Source organism: Opisthocomus hoazin, chromosome 4, assembly GCF_030867145.1.
Source record: "Opisthocomus hoazin isolate bOpiHoa1 chromosome 4, bOpiHoa1.hap1, whole genome shotgun sequence".
Lineage (NCBI taxonomy): Eukaryota > Metazoa > Chordata > Aves > Opisthocomiformes > Opisthocomidae > Opisthocomus > Opisthocomus hoazin.
The window spans coordinates 12,506,947-12,519,116 of NC_134417.1; positions in this window are offsets into that span (position 1 = coordinate 12,506,947).

Below are 12,170 nucleotides of genomic sequence, written 5' to 3' on the forward strand. Positions count from 1 at the left end.
AGTACTGATAATCTGTAGATCAGATCAACATTAATTTGGGGAAGAGGCTTAAATACAGTAAAATTTCAAAATCTTGTATTTGACTAGGAAATGGCTGAATATTCCTATTATTAGGATAAATACCATTGGATTTTAACCAAGTAAGTCTAGATTTAAAGATGGGTGAAATTCTAGTGTCTTTGATGCTAATTATTCTTAACAGCTTTGCTATGGTCAGGGTCTTATCCAGCTCTTAAATAGCCTTGAGCTTATGGGGTAGAGGGGGAGGGAAAGATGCTTCAAGCTGACTGTTGATATGTGATTTACAGAAGTGAAATAGTGGGATCAGTTGCAGGACTGGAGCCTTTATGACTTGAATTATCCAGCAGCAAGTTCCTATCTGTTTTTTTCTTCCTGAGATCTGATCTCGGCTGGTTATTGTTCTGCCTATGATGCTGGGGTCTTGCTTGTATGTCAGTTGTCCAACAGGATGGAGGCATTGGGTATGTAACTATTTAGAAGTCAAGCTATGAAATATACAGAAAACTCAGTCTGTATAATGAGCTTTTCTTCATTGGTATTGCAGGGATTTTCTGCTACTGTGTGAGACCGAGGTCAAATCAAAGTGCTGTATGAATACAGAATTTTCAAAATTCACTGTGACAATTTTACTGGAATATTTATCATTATTAAGTTGGGAAAAAGAGATAACTACATTCTGCTTTGCTTTTGCCTGTTGATCTTACTGAAATGAGCTGTGCATCTTCCTATTAATCTACCTCCTCTTCCAGAATATGCCTAATGAAGCCTACAAGACTCCCATGGGATGGTTTATTGGAGAACACAGTACTCCTGTTTTGTTTCAGGCTTCAGGTTTGCTTTGTGTCAGATGCTAAGTTTCTAGCTTCTTTTAGGTAACTGCAGAATTGAAGCAGGAAATAGCCCTCCTGCATATCAAACTGACTTCAAGTACAACACAGTAAATACGTATTTGAGTACTTTGGTGATTAACCCTCTTGATAATCTGTGACAGCTTAATCTTAGAAGCTGATTGTGCAATGAGTTTACTAGTTTCTACATTGGCAAATTTATCCAGAAGATACATTGCTTAAAATTTGCAGTAAGAGCTGAGTCAGCAGCTGCCTGGCTTGAAAGGGGTTTTTATCAACGCAAGCAAACTGGTTGAAGAAACATTGTGATCTTCTCAGAATTTTTTGTTTGTCCAAATCAATTAGCCCTTTTTGCCTTGCTCTTTCCTCTGGTGAACCTCTTGGCATAGAGCAGCAGCTGTTGAGACAGGCACCACGCACCAGTTCTGTGTTTGTGCTGTGCTCGTGTGGCTCCATACCAGCAGGGATGCTCCTTGACATCGTTCCAAGAAAAAAAATATTATGCTGGTACTTATATAAACAGTCAGATTCTGGAGATTGCTGGTGAGTTTTCCAGTACTGATTTTGATTTTGCGGAATTCTATAAATGACTGTCCGAGAAAGAAAAGCGAATATTGCAATAAATTCTTGGTGAAGTATATAATTCTGTAAAACTTGTTCATGAATCCATTTGATTGTCATTCACCTCTAGGAGGAATTATTTTTAAAAAAGGCTGGCTAACTATTTATACAGTTTTGTCTGTCCTCAGCTTTTTGGCCTGTCCCTGAAAGGCATTGCTTGTTTTTTCTACACCACTACTTGCACTACACTGAGGCCAATCTTTACTAAAAGAATGCCTCTAAAAAACACATCATAGTCACGCTTTCTCATTCTGTTTGTTAAAACTTTGCTTTGCACACCCTTATCCTTCCTCTATCTTTGTTTCTGGCTTTGTGGCTGCTGTGTGCTCCTCCTCGAGCTCCTGCCATGCCATCTCTCCCCTCGTCCTGCTGAGTGAGGCCCTTAGCTGTGGTGGTGCCACCATATTGCTCTTCCTATGGAGGAGTCTAGTTCTGGGCACAGGTACGCACAGATGCTGCATGAAAACACAGAAAACTGCAAAAACCGGTGGTCGAAGGCAATCGCTGATGAAGTTACCAGGAATGTTGAGGGGTGTCTCTGCGACCTGAGGCAGATGTGGGGCAAGCGTGGAGGGAAGGAGCAGGGAGTGGGATGGCCTGAAGAAGGTGGTAAGGGGCAGTCAGAGGAAGCGTCCCCACTGGCGTTTGGCAGCCCTTTCACACTTGTCTGTCTCGACTGGAGAGCTGTGTGCCCCAGGGATGGGGGTCAGGCACTGCCTTCCCCTATGCCTTTGCTTAAGATGGCTGTTGCTGTGGAAACTGCCTGCCAGCCTGCGAGTTACATGGCTGCCTGTGACACATCTCACAGTGAGCAGAGTGCGATCTGGCAGCATGACCCTCCAGGGGACATGTGCTGCAAGTGGGTGTGAGGCCTGGGATGGAGGGCTCATCTCCGGAGCAGGGTTTTCTTGTCACTGCTGTGACAGCCTCACCGGTGCGCCATGGCTGAACAGGAAAGCTGGGGAGGCCCTGGGGAGGGCAAAGGGCTGAATTCCTTTGAGAGCGCTGGCGGGGAAAGCTGGCCTTGTAAGTTTATCTTGGCTTTTCTTTTGGAGATGGCCTTTAGATAGTTCTTTTCTTTTCGATAGTTCTTTTTTTTTTTTTTTTTATAAAGTGCACAGAATACACACATTGCATAGGTAAAGCATCACTGAAATCTGTCCTGCCCAGGCCCCTGAAGGCCTGCAGACATGCCTTGCTCATGGGGGCTAGGCGCAAACCGCCTGAGTACCTTGCCGGCGTGGCTGTTCTTTCCTTAAAAACTACAAGTTTTTTTTTTTTTTATTTTTTTTTTTTTGCCTACTGTCTTGTTGAAAACAAATATCCTAAAGAAACATACTGAAAGCCAAGCAAAAGTATATGTAAAGTGGTGCTGTAGTTTAAGATCATGAATGCTTCTTCATCTGTGTATTCAGTCTACAGCTTGGTTTCTTAAGCAGCTGTCAGAAAACAAAAATACTCTGAGGAGCAATATATTCTTCAGGCATCATTTCAGATTATATAGGTAATTTACAACTTACCCTTCAATACTTTAATAACCTTTTTTACACATTGTCACAACATGAATGTACATTTCTGTGTGAAAACAAGATGCCTTTTGCTGCTAGTTTCAACTGAGAGCCGTAGTTTTCTTTGTTTTGGTATCTTGTAGAAATATTGGTATGTCTAACCTCTTTGTTCCTTGGTCATGTATACATGTGGTGTTTCTAGTTTGGATTTTGTTTCCAAACTTGTGTGTCTTTTTCTTTTTTTATATCAAAGCATATAGTATTTTAAATTAGGTTACATTTAAATTACTGTTTGTACCCAGTAAAACTGTATGAGACATAGTTAGGATGTAACTGCATGATCTGACAAGTTAGGACTACTACTGAGTAAAACTGTATGATTCCACCAGGTAGAATAAAAGACAATAAAAGATCCTTAATTATTTTCTGCCTGAGTGATACTGCTAGGATCAGCAGAGAGATAATAAATTTTATTACTTTCTGCGAACTCCAGCCACCTTCTGGTCCTTCTGTGTTCATTGTGGGTACTGGTCTGCAAACAAGACACCTGTTGTACTTCATATTCTGGTCATGTTAGTAATTTATCTAGACTCTAGTCTTAGATTTTTGTTGCTTTTTCCTTAAGGTAATCTTGGGCAGAATTTGTCCAAAGAATATTAACAATAGCAGCAAAACTCTCTCTCCTTCTGTTGAGCAATGTAATAAAGTTCCGAGCAGCCAAAACTCACTTGGCAGTCTTCTTCCTTGGAAATCTGTAAAACAGTGCTGACATAGTTGAAGCTCTCTCCATTATTACAGGCTGATAATCTTGTCTGTACATTTTAGGAGGAATCTTGCTTCCTGACCTCATATATCACATGGGAAGATTTCACAGATAGCTCCAGCGTCATGCCTAGTAGCTAAAACAATCACTGATCTCTAATCTTCAGGTTTTGATTTGAAGACATGGTGAGTGTTGGAAGCCATCCACTTATCTTGATAAGTTGTTATAAAGGTTAATTACACGTTATTTCACTTTCTTGAAAATCTGTTTCATTTTGTGGTCTGAAATTTCCAGCTCCTGCGGCAAGGGGGCTGATTCCTGTACAAAATGTGGTCCAGTAGGAGCATTCTTGGTGTCAGAGTTCATTATATTAATGCATTTCTTCTTGGGTGCAGTCAGGCAGGAGACTTGTGAAAGGCTTGCAGTAGTTAATGTGAACCTGATGAGAAAGGCCCAAAGAAGCTGAGAGACAAAGACTGAAGGCAAGGGAAGAGTAAGAGGCAGGGAGTGCTAGATTCAGGATGAGCACTTTTTTAGGATATTTTTCAATTTATATTTTGTTTGAATTTGTACTGTGTCCTTCTGTGGAAACCCATTTGATTGAGAACTCTAGCACAATCTAAGACTGGAGCTTTGAACTCTGCTGTTCTGACTAGCAGTGCGCATCTGAACAGCTTGAATACTGCATGAGCTAGAATGTGGTTTGAATTGACAGTCATGATGATAATCTCTTAGCAGCTTTCTGCAGTGTGATAGGACATAACCTCCTCTGCCAAATGACACATTATCCTGTTCACAGATAGACTGGAAAAGGAGTTCCTAGTGAAGACAAATAAGAAACCACATCTCAAAAGCAAACCTATTATATTCAGTCCAGTAACTTTAAAAATACTCTGAAACTGCAACCCTCATTTGAGATGGTGGCAGAGTTATAGTAGCTGGGTAATGCTGCCAAAGTGCTTTGCCTGTGCAGGCCAGACATGGGCTGAATGCCTTAGAGACAACAGAGAGGGGGACATCACCTTCAACAGTTAACATGTAGTGTCTTGCTGCCCTGCTGTGGCTGGTCTGCCCAGAGCCTTTGCTGCTTGTTGTGCAGGGCAGTATTGGTTTGCCCAGGAGCAGCTCTTCATCTTAGTTGTCAAGGCATGTCTTGTGCTGAACAGGAGCCTGCAGCAGTGGCCTGCTCATGAAGCTGTCTGAACAAATGTTGCTTTTATCTACGTGGCTAGTGTTAGAGGTTCCCTTTCTTGCAGTCTCTATCCTATGTGAAGGCAACTGCGATACATACAAGTACTTACAGGTCTTCTACGCTTTTGCATGGGTGAGATAGTGAGCATAGCGGTATATTGGTGGAAGTCTGACAGCGATATGACTCTTTCGGTGAGATAATTCTAAACTAACATCATTGCTGAGTTGCAGACTTTCCAATATAGACCAGACCTAAACATTGTACTTATAAAGAGGCGTAGATTTAAAGGCTTTGCTCAGATTCATTCAAAACAGCTGTAAAATATCTTTTGGTTTTTGCGCAAAGATTGTTTTATTGAACACTGAGATATGGATGCTGTGCAAAAGAAAGAATGGGTTTTGGAAAAAGTTAATTTGCAGTTATCTACTATTCAGTTTGAAATTTAACTAGGAATATGTTCAAGATTGTGAAGGTCTTCCATGCAGACTGCAAGTCTGCTGAACTGTACTCCATATTTTATGGGCAGCCAGAAGTTATGTACTCAATAGCTAGAAAAAGTCATTCTTTTGGAAAATATTTGCGTTTAAGCAAACAATGCTGCTGTTTGGAGCATGCACCATCTCATTATTGCTCTACACCCTGTGTTCAGATATCTTCCACATTGCTTGTGTTAATGTAAGACCGTTCCCTTTCTAAAGTGGTAGTTAATTCATAGTGATTTAAAAGACTGTGCAAGATGCAGTGCCATACTTGTTAAGGCCTTGTACATCCAAATTTAGAAACACTTCCTGACAGTGGGTTTCAAGGTCTACAATTATATTTTGCTTTAAAAAGAAATCACTAAATCCTGTGAAAACAACCTACCAAGGCATGAAAAATTTGAGGCAAACTTTAGAATAGAAAGCAAAATGCCTTCTGGCGTTTTTACTATATGATAGCTCCAAATCAGTTTGTATGAAGCTGCAACTCTTGTTGACTCTGACAGGAGTTGGATTTATTTATGTGTCAGGACTTCTATAGTTCAATAATTTCTAAGATATTGAAGCGTATGAAATGTATGTTTTGAACTTCTGTGAGGTTTGAAAACTTATTTTCTTCATAGTGTTGCTTTTGCATCCAGAATATTTAAACTTTAAAAAAAAACAAAATTTACAGTCTAGAGATAAGCTTCTGTCTAAATAATTGCTATTCATTCTCTTGTGAATATATGGTTTGGGTTTCTATAAATGAAAAATGTCTAGCCTCACTAGGTGGATATGGAGGTTGATAGTATTTTGAAACTTAATAATGAACAAGTACAAGGATATAGCTACAAGGTGCGGACACTTGTGCTACTGTTTTTTTTTTTGATATGGAAGATTTCTGAATCTTAGTCATATACTAAAATTTCCCCATGTTCCAATGGAAAACCTGTTTCTTCCACATACTGTGTCTTGCAAAGCCTGACAGATATTGGGACAAACATTTTTTGGGGTAAGCAATGTTGCATTCTAAAATTTAGTAGAACTATTTTTATTTTAACCCAGAAAAGAATTGTCTTTTAGTTTCTTGGGGGTCTTCTCTCACTTGATTTTCAAATCTTCTAGCAAAGAATACAAAAACAAAACCCATAAGTCTGCAACTTTCTCTAGCTTTTCAGAGTACACGTGAAATGGCAGAATTTTCTTCCAAGTGCTAAATTTGAAAGTAAAGGTGTGTGCCTCATTTTGAATGTCCTTGAAGTGCTTGTCAAATGTACTAGGTGAAACTAGAGAGGCATTATGCAAGTGGCTATGTTTTGTGAAAACTAATGTGGAGATGGAAGTGATCCATCTTTAAAATTAAATACAGAATGTATACTACTTTTGAAACATCTGTTGTTAAGATATAGAAGCAATGCTGGTCTCCATTTCAAAGACTAGAAGAAGGTAATTGTGAAGCATGCTATGGTGCAATGTACTTCAACCTGTGATCTCTAATCTGACTGAACTGCAAGTGATCACAGAGGTGTCAAAATATTATCTGAAATGTTTGCCAAAAACTGAAGTGCTGACAGGCTTAGCAGGAATCTGACTCCTGGTGATTGTTAGCACTTGCTGGCAACAACAGCTACAAATAGCTAGATATTGCCAGCTAGAATTTAAATGCTAAAATTACAATTCTGTGAACAAAATGTGTTCTGTTTAGCTCGGTGAGAAGTACTGTACTGGTCACAGGGAGAATGGGGACCACAACTCTTCTAAGGCTAGTCAAAGCAACGAGACTTGTCCCTTCCTCCCCACCCCCTACCATCCCCCTTTCCCTTCTCCAGTTTTGAGGTTTCAACATAAGCATCCTGAATAGAAAACTTGTTACTTGCCCATGCTCTTTGAGAATGCCTTTGGTTCCCCATTTGTTTTGGAATATTTTTGGTACAGGAATGGGCAATGGTGATTTAAAATATGCTTGGGTGTTTTAGTTGAAAGACATACCATGCTGTAACTCTACCACCTTTTCAAACTAATAGAAAACTAATAATGAGTGAAGGGGGGAGGAAGGGGGAGAAGGAATGTGTATCAGATGAACAGCCTTAGACATATATAGCTTCAGACATTACATTCCATCTCAGGAAATAAATACAATCTCTTTCTGGTCAGAATCTGATATAAATGTTATAGCAGAATACAGTATTTTTTGCATTAATCTTAGTCACATATGACAATGAGTTTCTGTTTTATATACCTCTCTAGATATTGCAGTCAACATAGCTCTTAAAGTGGTCATCATCTTTGCTGTGTTCCTTCTTCACTCTTGTTTTTGAATTTTGTAGTTTTACAGACAGTTCTACATTCAGTGGTTTGTAGCTGCTGTAAGGAAAAAGTATTTCATCTTTTGTTCAGCACAACAGTAACACATAGGATACATTTTTGCCTGTGTACAGTTCCTTGATACTTTGACTGCATTGTGCCTGGACTTTCAAGAATTTTGAGAAAATATGGAACTTGTAGGCATTTTTATAAAGTAGACTTGTATATATCCACATTGTTCTTCCTCTTTGCCCTGCTGGTTACCCACCACCTGCCGTGATCCTCTTTCCCAGCTGCTTCTGTTTCTTTCAATTTTCCCTCTCTTAAAAATCCTTATTGTAGCAGCAATGTCTCTGGCAATATTTCTCCTGTTGTCTTGCTTTAATAACATCACAACTTCCCTGGAGCGTAGTCTTGCAATGCTGACTTGTGACTGGCTTGGTGTATCAAGGTCACTCAGCCACCCTGCCTACATGCTTTCCTCCTCAGGGAGATGTGGTATTGTCAAGGACTGGAAATCTGCCGCTCACTCCGATTGTGATTTCTGACCCAAACAGACGTGCTTTCAGATCAGTGAGTTCTATATGTCACCTACATTGATATATTTTGGAGGCATCGTGTAGGACTGGCTCCCAAAACCTGTAGTACTCTTTAGAGGAAAGCAGACTCCATTAAAGTGCTGAATGGTTTAGTAATTGGAATTGTCCTTTACTCCAAAAGTTCCTCACAGGTCATGAGAACCATCAATAGTATAAATTTGCTTCATTTAAGCACTGTTTTATCAGCGATTTTTGGCCCACATGCACTGCTTTTGTAACAGGATTAAGAGTTCTAATTCTTTTAGCAAGGAATTTGATTTCTGGAAGGGAGACTGAAACTCTGTTACATAATGCCACGTTTTTATTTTTTGAATGGGTATGAAACGGACAAAGATGTATAAAGTTAAATTAATGCTTGTGTGTTTACATGTATGTAAGATTTTTATACTGTATGCTTTTGCCTTTTCATCCAGAAAGTAGTGCTGTGTCTTGATCCAGCAAGCATTTAAACAATGCCTAATGTTAAAAATGGATACAGCTAGTTGAGATCAGGAAGAACTGCCCTGAGTTGAAATGTTTTCTGGCTGTTGCTGAGAGGGGCAGATTCTGGTAGGTGTTTAACTCCTGATGTATTCCCGAGGTAAAAATGTCTCACTTGCCCTGTTGTGGTTACACCCCCCATCCCCCTTCGTCAAGCCTTGTCATCTGTAAGTCTGGGATATGGCTGCGTAATGATAGTAGCATGTTCCTTGCAGTTCTTTCTCTTGTGAACTGGAGGAGATTTTTAAAAATTGCTAACGGGTTTTCATTGTAGATCTTCCATTGGGAACCAGTTATTCAAAACTGCAGATACTGTTATGAAGTTGACAAAATCATTTGACTGCACTGATGATTACTTTATAAAGGGCTTAAAGGCATTAAACCAGTGACCTGGTAAAAATCATTGGTGTCAGATAAAGGGATGTCTACGTTAACAGAGCTGAGGCCTTTTAACAGCTTTTAGATGAAAAGTAGATGTTAAAAGAATGGTAAAAAGGACAGTATTCAGAGAACAAGGTAGTCAAAGTAATTTGCAGAGAGAAATAGCGTGATATTTTTGCATACAGATTTTGATTGCTGCATATACTAATCTAGGGCCACAGCAGCAATGAGAGATGATAAATTCCCAACCTCTTTTTTTTTTTTTTCAAGAAAAATTAAAATTATTTCTATATTATTAAATGCTTGGGTAATAGGAAACCTATCTCATCTTGTGGTTTTGGATCCTTACATCCATCTGAAGCCTTATTTAAGCTATTTATTCCCAGAAAAAGTGTCTGAGAACTCTGCATTTAGTGAAGGGGCCTCATTCTGGAATCTATGCACATTCCCTAAGACTATTTGGTGCTCTGATATTGATGGTTGTGTCCTGGCTCATATCTGTTCATAATGTATTTATGAAAAGAATTTCTAGAAGCTTTTCACCATTTAGTCTAGATAGTACTGTTAATACTTAAGTCCTTCTGATTCTTGATTAAGTAGAAACTGGGCTTTTATATGTTAAATTCTGCAATTCAAAAGACATTGCAGGCAGGTAAACTTTTATTTATTTGAACATATAAGCTAGCCTTTTTTGTTAAACAGTCCAGGAAGCTTGTAGTTGTGAAACATGTCTGCCTCAATACATCAACGTGACTTCTCAAACACTTTGGCATGCACTATTGTGAACTGGCTTCTTGAGGGAAGAAGGTAGTCAGCTTGCATTTATTTACAGATTGTCTGCATTGTGGACTGTACTGGATAGGGTCTGTCAGGGTTATTTTCTCACAGGTAGCCCTATATCAATGTGACTGTACTGCTTCAAATTTTGAGGCTAGTATTATGAAGCTTTGCAGACCTGTGCATTGCAGGAATAACCATTCTGAATTCCTCAACACTACCTATTCAGAACGATTTGTGTGGGATTTTGCTCCTCTCCAATGACCACAGTTTTTTTTCTGATTTGACTCCTCTCCAATGGCTGTATCTTGTAACTTTCTGTATACTTTAAGATTGTGACTGTCATAAAGCTACTTCTTCCTTTACATTTAAAATAGCCTAGGATAATGTAAGTTTTAAGAAGTAATTACTATTATATTAGACATCTTGTCTGCTCTGAGGAAAGTTCACACCAATTAGACTTTAATGATTATATGTAAAATTAAAGCTACGAGTCTCCATCTAGAAAATGCCTACTGTGATAAGTCTATTATTGCAAGCAGATAAGAAATAGCAATTCACATTCATGGTGGCTGAATGACAGTACCGTTTGCCTGAACCATTGTCCAATTTCTACTCTTCAATGCTGTAATAGAGTATGAAATCGCAGGCAATCTGTCTAGTAAACAATAGAGGCAATAATTAAGGTGCTGCAGTTAATGAATGACATTGCTGACAGAAACAGTTGTAACAAACATAAGAAGATGGTTGTTCTGATGTCTTCTCTAAAGTATTTTTAGCAGGTACTTAGCCAGCAAATTTACTAACACATTCTTTCTTGGGGCACTGACCCTGAAGATACAGATCCAGGAGTTATTTCTCAAAGGTGGTATAGGCTTAGTCAGTTCTCAGACCTGTCTGCTCAGTCCTTACTATCTTTTGAGCAGAGCAGCTTGGTGAACAAGAGCAAAGAACTCGTCAGATCTAAAAACCACCACTTATTTACTTGCTGGGAGGAAGATTGTGTTAGTCCGAAAGGAAAGGATACTTTTGCTTCGGTGTGTATGTATTGCAGTACATAATTTGCATTGTCTTCCTATGGGTGGGAAACTGAGTCAGTAAGTCCAGTGACATTGCCTAGACTAAAACACAGGGTAGATTTAGCTGCTTTTTATTCTTTCATGTATTTATCCTGTCCCCAAATCACTGCAAAAGTGAGAAGCAGAACTCCATAGATATATTAATAGTGTGGAATATAGAAAAGCAATTGAATTTTTTCAAGCGCCAGTACTGCAGCGTTGTATTTAGTTCACTAGGGTTCAAGTTAAATAGAAGAGTAGCAGTACTGGGAATTTTTGAGGAAATCTTTTTTCATTTTGCTTGAGTGAAACTGCCTTTTCTAAGCTTTTCATTATATGCTCTTGTCTATATTGTGTGCCTTTAATATTTCAAAATGAATTTATTTAGAAATGTAAATTTTTAAAATTTAAAAGCTTATATTGCATAGGACCACTGTAGTTGACACAGGTAAGAGGGTTATTTTTGCCCATGAAAAATTAAAAATTATTTTCTATCCTCATTCAAAATATTACTTTTTTTCTTGTGCAGCTCTACATATTGGGAAACTTATTTTAGTTGTTAAAGCTGGGCAAAGTAAAAGTGTAACCAGATGCATTAATTAATGAAAAGAGGAAAAATATTTTTAAATTATACCTTTATTATTGAAACAAAAGCTAATGACTTTTTTAAACCCAGACATCCTTTAATTAAAATCCTCATTGTGTAAATTCTCTCCTGTACTATCCTGGTAAAAGGTTATTCTGCTTATTCTGTGACAGGCTCTCTTAGTAGACAATAACCTGCCATCTGTGTGTTGCCTCTACATGAGGTTTGGTGTAATATGTGCTTTCAGAGAACACTGCAGTTGGAGCTTGGGTTACAGTTTACCATGGTAATTCTTCAGAGGAACCTACTGTCAAGAGGATAAGTGGTTTGTGTTTGTGGTTTTGTGTGTTGTTTTTTTTTTCTTTTAAAAACCTGAATATTTTGAAATGTTTGTTTGTCACTGACATACCAAACGCACTATTCTAGGTTTAGTTTTAGACAGAAAACTTGACATTCCATATTCGTCCTTAATATTACAATAGAAGCGAGAGAATGATAATTCATTCACAATCTCTTCCAAACACCTGGTTAAATTTGACTCTTATTTCCTTTTTTTTTTTTCCTTCCCCTA